Below are 7,732 nucleotides of genomic sequence, written 5' to 3'. Positions count from 1 at the left end.
ATCTCTTCTTTCACTCTCGCACAAACCCTAGCGCCACCGCTAGCCCTCGACGACGCCGGCGATGAAGCGCTTAGCTGCTGCAACCTCACCGACGCCGTCATCACGCTGGCCGCGGACATCGTCTTCTCCGCCGTCGCCGTAGGTGTCCTCCGTCGCCAAGTTAGGGCACGGAAGATCGAACTGCTCGGCCTCCTCTCCCACTCCGTCTAGCAGTTCCTCGTGTGGTAAATAAAACCTCTTTTATAGTTTTTTTGATCCGATAGATTCATCCCTTCCAACCACAATTGGTTTCTGTTGCTACAAAGTTGGATCTATCCTGTTTTGCATCTCATAGCATGCCTAGTATGTTCACTTATGCTTCACAAAGTAGCTAGATTCCTCACTTGTACTTATTTGTGGATTCGTACAAATCTGGAACCAACTCACTACATATAAGTGAATGTCTTCGCATTATGAGGTCAATGTCTTCTAAACTGATTTATCTTCAAAATCTTCTAAGAATGCATATGACCTCTTCCCCTTCCCTCGCATCTCTAATGCTGTCACAGGTACATGTCCGTGGGAGAATCCCTTGGTTCTCATAGTCTGCATTCATTTGCAGAGTTCTTATAGCGTCACATAAATTCTCCTGAAGCCAGTTCATGTCTGACCAGTAGACGAAAGACTTCGACAGTGTTGAAGCCTTTCAGTCTAAACTTCATGACAACTCAAAAATCAGTCAGGAAGGGCGGCAGACAATGTCGTGGAAACACTGCTAAAGACCTGCCACCGAATCTCTATGAGTTATACAAGTCAGATCTAGAAGAAACCTGTGGAGAACGCAAGAACCGAATCCAATGGATTCGAAGACATTGGGCAGAGGAATGGTTCAAGTACAGATTCGTCACCAAGGAATATGCTGAGAAGAATGCCTTAAAGGGCCCCTGGGGAGATATAATATACAAAGGTCTTCAGCCCAAGTCGAAGTCCGAAGCTATTGCTCAAGGCTTCTACCCCTTCATGATTCGTGGACCTCGGCCTGCTAATGCCGACCCATCCTCTCTGTTATGGTGTCGTGAAGATAATATGTTCAAGCGCAACTATCAGGCTGCAAAGAACTCGGCCAAGGAAAACAAGAAGTCTTTGGGTTTAGACTTCAACCCAGGCCCCTCTGCACCACGTGCTGACGGCACATGCGAAGCTGAACCCAATCTTATTGGGACCTTCTACAACTTAGAAGGTCTCATCACTCACATTCAGGTTCAAGGGGCAGCCGTGGACCACTCTGCAGATGACACTAATTCTGACGAAGCACCTGCACCACCGAAGCATGTGAAGCAAAAGAAACCAAAGGCTTCAAAGCCCTCTTCTGCACCAAAAGTCTTACGGGCGAAGCCTCTGGCCACTGCACCTCCTGAAGCCAGTGTGCAGTCTGAAGATCTCTCTCGCATCTCCAAGTCTGACAAGTTGAAAAAGCCCATGCAACCAACTGGTCAAGCATTGACTCCTACTGCTGTTTTGAGAAACGAGAATGACGCCATTGATCTGTCTAGCAACGACGATCTTGGCGATGACGCTCTTGATCAACTAATAAAGAGCAAGCAAGAGGCGGAAATCTTCAATGATCTTCCCCTCTTTGATGTGGAAATCTTGTACAAGTTTATTGATGAGTGGTTTGATAGCCAAGACCTCAGTTTTGATGGTCTTCAGCTCCTAATTGGCCTCAGCGTCTCCTTCCACGGAGCCATTGCTCCTGAGCTGGCTCTGGCACAGAAGATTGTTGAGCTGAAGCACAAAATTGACTATGAAAAGGCTCAGTTCAAGAAGCACATGGCCAAGCTTAATGTTGAAGACATTCAAAACTTCAAGTTCATGATGCATGAGCTCAAGGAGGCATTCCACAAGAAATGAGAAGAAGCAAAAGGTTCTCGTGAGCGCATGAAGAATCTTGTTGTCCAATGTGTTCAAGGCTACAATGAAGCTGAAAAGTGCAAGGCTTTGGGGCGACGAGGCATCGACCCCAGAATGGCTGCCAAGAAGAAGAAGAAGCCAGTTGTGGCCAAACCAGAAGCATCAAGGCAGGAAGAACCTCGCATTGTCTTCCCAGCCAGTATGACAGGCTCGAAGCCTAAGGTCCCCACAGTGGCTTCGGAGTTCAAGAAAACGAGAGCAGCTGAAGCCGAAGCCAGAAAGCGCAAGACCAAAGCCGCCACTGATGATGCTCCACCAACCAAGAAAAGGAAAACAAAGAAGAAAGATCGGGCTGCTTCCACAGAGCCCCTTGTCGTCGAACCAATTTCTGTTGCTCGTCCTGCATCGGAACATCGTGAACATCGTCTGGTAGTTCATGAGCCTGCTTCGACAGAGGCTCCTGAAGCTGAAGAGAATCCAGCTGTTGATCCCACCCCAGCTGAAGACATTGGTCCTCACGACAATTTTGAAGATGAAAGTCCTTCCTCAGATCAAGCATAATGTGGTATCATCGCCTGTTCTCACGAACAGCGAACTCATCAGCATTGGTCGTCCATTGACGCCAATTGCTCAGGATGACTCATGGGCTGATCACCCTCAAGATTCCCCTCGTGATGAAGAAACACCAGTCACTCCCCCACCACAGGTCACCACTCCAGTGATTGATAGTGAAGACTTTGAGGCCCAACCAACTCCATCTCCACAGGCGTCGCCAGCATTTCACAGGCTTCGCAAAGGACCAAGGCCCCACGTCACATTGTCAAGTGTTCCAGAAGGAGAAGAGCGCCAATATGTTTCATGTGAAGTCTTTCCTGAAGCCTCTCCTATTGTGAACATCCCTGCATCTGAAGCCAAAATAGCTGAAGATATTCCGGCTGCATCGGCCGATGATGAAGAAGAAGAACCAAGAGATGAAGAAAGAGTTGCAACACCCCCGTCCAACCCTAAAGTTGTTCTCGAGGAGAACGTGTCTGACCCTCCAGCTCCTGAAGTGGAGGTTACCAATACTGAGGCGGCCACCAACATCGACACTGAAGCCATTGACGTTGTCATGGCTGAAGCTAATGTGGTGCCAGAAGTGAATGCACCTGAAGCCAATGCAGCACCCGAAGCAAATCCGCTTCCTGAAGCCAATGCCTCTGCTCCTGTACCTCCTCCAAGGCCACACACCATCGAGCAAGCATATGATCGTGGACAGCTTGTTACCATCCGCTGGCCAATCCTGGTTCCTCCGCCTGCTCCCGGACCTCAGTTTACCTATCATGTGGAGCACAGGCCTCAGGTCCAGAAGCCAAATCCAAGGCTACCACAGTTTCTAGGTACTGCAACTTCACCAGGATCATTTAATCTGAATGGATTCAAGGCACACAACACATTCTTCGACAGTGACAAGAACCCCTACACAAGGTCAAGAATCTCTTCGGACCGATTCTGGAGTTATCAGCAGCGAAGCTATTATTCATGCATCTTGTACAATCGGGGACGCATCTTCCCTCATATGCATCTTGATTGTGAAGCCATTGCTGGACTGCCATGCCTTGAAGAAGCCCTTGACTGCTTCCGTGATACGGGTCTGCTCAACTTTGTGACTGCAAAGGAACACTGGAATGAAGAACTTCTGCTTCAATTCTATGCTACCCTCCACATTTGTGGATACAACAGGGATCCGAACACTTGGATCCTTGAGTGGATGACAGGCAATGTTCATCATGAAGCTAAAGCCCAAGACATCATTGAGCTCACGGCCCTGCCCACTCCTGACGAATATTATGAACCAGGTTGTCAACAACACCAGAATGCTTTGGAGAGCATTTTCCAGAAGCCAGAACCCAACATGAGCCAAATGCTGAGCATGATGAAGCCTTTTCCTCACGGCGATGAATACCCAACCGAATTCTTTGTTGAATACCTAGAGTATCTGGCCCGCACCATTTACCATATCATGAGAAAAACTCTATGGCTTGTCAAAGGACATTCATCTGTAGCAAAGCTTGAAGGAGCAATGAAGACTTTGGTTTTCTATATCTTCAATGGCATAAGATTCAATGCTCAAGACTTCTTCATCAGGCAGTTGGCTGCATCTGGCTCCGACATTTTTGGTCTGAAGTTCTATGCTCCATGGGTCATGCGCCTTATCAAGCTTCACTCTGCCTTCAACTATCAGACGTCTGCGTGCAATCATCTTGTATTCTTGCCAGAGATTGATCTGTCTATTGAAGCTATTTACCCAGAGCCTGCTAAGGATCCAATCTATCTTCACAATGTTGATCGTCAAAGCTTCACCCAGCCCATTGAAGGAGTTTCTCGTGTTTATCCCTTGGCTGGTAACACACGTGCCCCTCGCGCCCAAACTGACGCAACTGGAAGCACCATTACCCAAAGGCCTCGGAAGTGATCTCGTGTTCTCAATGACCGAGAGCTTCTCGTCGCGCTACATCAGAAACAGGATAAGCATCATGACTGGCTTAAGCGTCAGATGCAAAGCCTCTTGGTGGACGTCAATCGCATTCGCAATCTTGCCACCAAGAATGCCTTTGTTACACATGAAACCTATCGGAGGTCTTGGAAGAGTTTGACATTGCTTAGTGCTGACGCTGATCTGCAAGACGATGGCTTCACAGAAAGATTCAAGTTTGACTCAACTCCTCCAAGGAATGCTCACTTGCGTCAGACTCCCTCACTTGAAGACTCTGACTATTCGTCCTCAGTTGTGATGGTGAATGCCAGAGTCATCAATGACCAAGATGATGCCACTTCACCACCTACAACTTCAGCGTGTGTCGACACTGCACCGAGTTCTTCTACACCACCGAACCTCAAGGACGACCTTGTTGCTTTGCCTACTCCTCATGGGAACGAGTAGAAGCTCTATGTGTTCAAACCTTTTTGGTCATTACTGACAAAAGGGCGAGAAGCATATGAGTTGATAGTCTTCAAGCAGGTCCATATGGGTGGTTGCTTTACTTTTTGCTACTTTTGCCAAGTGCTTACAACTCTCGCTTTTGAAACATTTGGTTCGTTTTGAGTTGTAACACTTAAACTTGATGGTCGTCTACTACCTTTTTCGACACTATGTGATGCGATGATAAATTTCGCATGTGCAACGATAAATTCCGCATGAAGTCATTTTGCAGACGTCCATTTTTCATTATGCATGTCATTATCTTCATTATATCATTTCATGCATGATGAATTGTCTTACATAAGTAGAAGAGGAGCTCCACGAGTACAACCTGCCATGTGCATTTGCATTCAAAAGCAAAATACTTATATGCACATCTTCAGGGGGAGCCTTTCTGCTACTTATGAAGACAATACTTGAATCCTTTACAATTTCACATACTTTTATCCCCGTTGAAAACTTCAACCAGTTTGTCATCAATCACCAAAAAAGGGGAGATTGTAAGTGCATCTAGTGCCACCCCTAGTTGGTTTTGGAGTATTGACGACAAACCTGGTTGAGGGACTAATGTGTTTGTGAGAATTGCAGGATAACACAGGTAGTAGTCCTTCACTGATTCGGTTTACCTATCAGAGATGACCCCTAAAAATGTATGAAGACATTGAAGATAAAGGTGGTATGTGAAGGTATTCACATTGAAGGCTATGACAAGAGAAGACATTGTGTGAAGACTATGGAGCGCGAAGACTTAGTTGTTTCGTTGTTTCGTTTTTTTCTTTGTTGAGTCATAGGAACCACCATACTGTTAAGTGGGGTCCAAGTGAACCAGTCAGAATGACTGAAGTGATGCTTAACCGAAATCCTATGTCTTCGAGCGAAGACAATGAGAGCAAATCTTATCCAGAGCTGGATAAGTCAGCTTTGCTTGTAGCTCAAGTAAAGTTGTCGTGTGTGTTTGAAATCTGACCGTTGGAACATGTGTCAGTTCCTTAGTGACCCAGGGTCATTTCGGACAAATCAGGTCGGGTTTCCTAGTGGCTATAAATAGCCCACCCCCTACACCATAAATTGGTTGGCTGCTCAGAGTTAGTGCACGGCTTTTGTCATTTGAGAGCAACCCACCTTGAAGCCTTTGAGCGAGAAATCCTTGCGAGGACAAAGCCCTAAACACCCAGAGCCAAAGAGTGTTAGCCATCACTTAAGTCTTCTTATCTGTGTGATCTGAAGACTTATTGCACTTGAGGACTATGAATCCTCCAGTCGGTTAGGCGTCTCGTTCTCAGCATCCAAGAGTCATTGTGGATCGCCGGTGAATGAAGTCTGTGAAGGTTTGGAAGTCTACCTTGAAGACTTACCGGAGTGATTGGGCGAGGACTGGGTGTCCTTAGCTTAAGGGGAATAAGGTGAAGACACGGTCTTCTGAGTTAAATCTCAGCCTCCCTAACCAGACGTACAGTTGTCACAGTAACTGGAACTGGTCCAACAAATCATCGTCTTCAACGAGCTACTGGTTCTATACTTCCCATCTCTTTATTTGCAGTTGGTCCTTGTGAAGTCATTGCATGTCTGCATTATCTTTTGTCTTCACTGTGTGACTGCTTGTTCTGATTGGCTTCATACTATCTTCTGTCCTGATCTATACTGCCTAGCTGCTATTAGTCTTTGTGCGTTCACTTCATTGAATACTTGACTATGGCTTGCCTAGTGTAGTCTACCTTCCGCTACATAGTAATAGGTTTGTTTCTATCGTTTGTCTTCGAAACTTCCATGTTTTGAAGAGTTTCATAAAAATCGCCTATTCACCCCCCTCTAGTCGATCACTAGCACTTTCACATCACGATGAGACCGAGATCCATATCGGTGTGACCGAATTGTTAGGGTTTCTGGAAGTGGCTATGTCAAGATGAACTCGGTGGCTCCGGATAGAAAGTATTGATGGGGCCGAGTTTGGAATTAGGGTTTGGATATATTTGTATAGAGAAAGTGGCTGAGTGTTTTGGAGCAATATCACTAAGCACTTGAGCAAGTAGACCATTAAGCAACACCTCATCCTGTTTTAATAGTATTGGCTTCCCTATGGACTCAATGTGATATTTGATCATTGCCGTGGGATTGTCACGGCAGATGTCCTAGTGTGAGGACTTAGTCGTGGAGCCATCGCAACGTAGTTAGCTTAAAGGGGTCAAAGCAGACAAAGGACGCAAGGAATTATACTGGTTCGGCCCCTTGCGGTGAAGGTAAAGCCTACTCCAGTTATGATGGGATTGCTAGGGTTTTGATGACCAAGGAGCGAATACGCTTTGCCTGGCTCTCGAGTTGTTGTTTCCTGTCCTTAAACCGCCGTCGGGTCATCCCTTTATATACACAGGTTGACGCCCGGCGGTTTACAGAATCCCGGTCGGCTCATAAACGTGTCCGGCTCGGTTTCTATCATTTCCTATCTTACAACACAAGTTACACACCTTATGGCGGTTTATGTCTACGGGCCCTAATCCGCCTTTGGGACCTGGGCCTTTAGATCTCTTATAGTAAAGCGCCATGCTTCTTGTCTTCGTGGGCTTCAATATGGATAACTCCTTATGGGCATAACCCGGTCCCTCCTGGGCGGTTTATACTCAGTAGTTATGTCCACAACATTAGGCCCCAGATTGATTTGAAGTTGTTCATGTCAATCTTCAACACTTTAGAAAAATTTCTTCTTCAACACTTTCGATCAAACCTTGTAATCCGACATGACGTCATCTTCCAGGATTATAATAAACCGCCATGACATCACCTGTTCATTAAAAATCGTATATACCTTACTTTTATTACTGAGCCTCCGACAATCGAGGCGACAGCTCTGTCACATATCCATTTTTTGGGCTCCTCGATTCCCGC

This window comes from Triticum aestivum, chromosome 1A (assembly GCF_018294505.1).
Source record: "Triticum aestivum cultivar Chinese Spring chromosome 1A, IWGSC CS RefSeq v2.1, whole genome shotgun sequence".
In the NCBI taxonomy this organism is placed as follows: Eukaryota; Viridiplantae; Streptophyta; class Magnoliopsida; order Poales; family Poaceae; genus Triticum; species Triticum aestivum.
The sequence above is the reverse complement of the archived record's forward strand: the minus strand, read 5'-3'. Positions refer to the sequence as shown.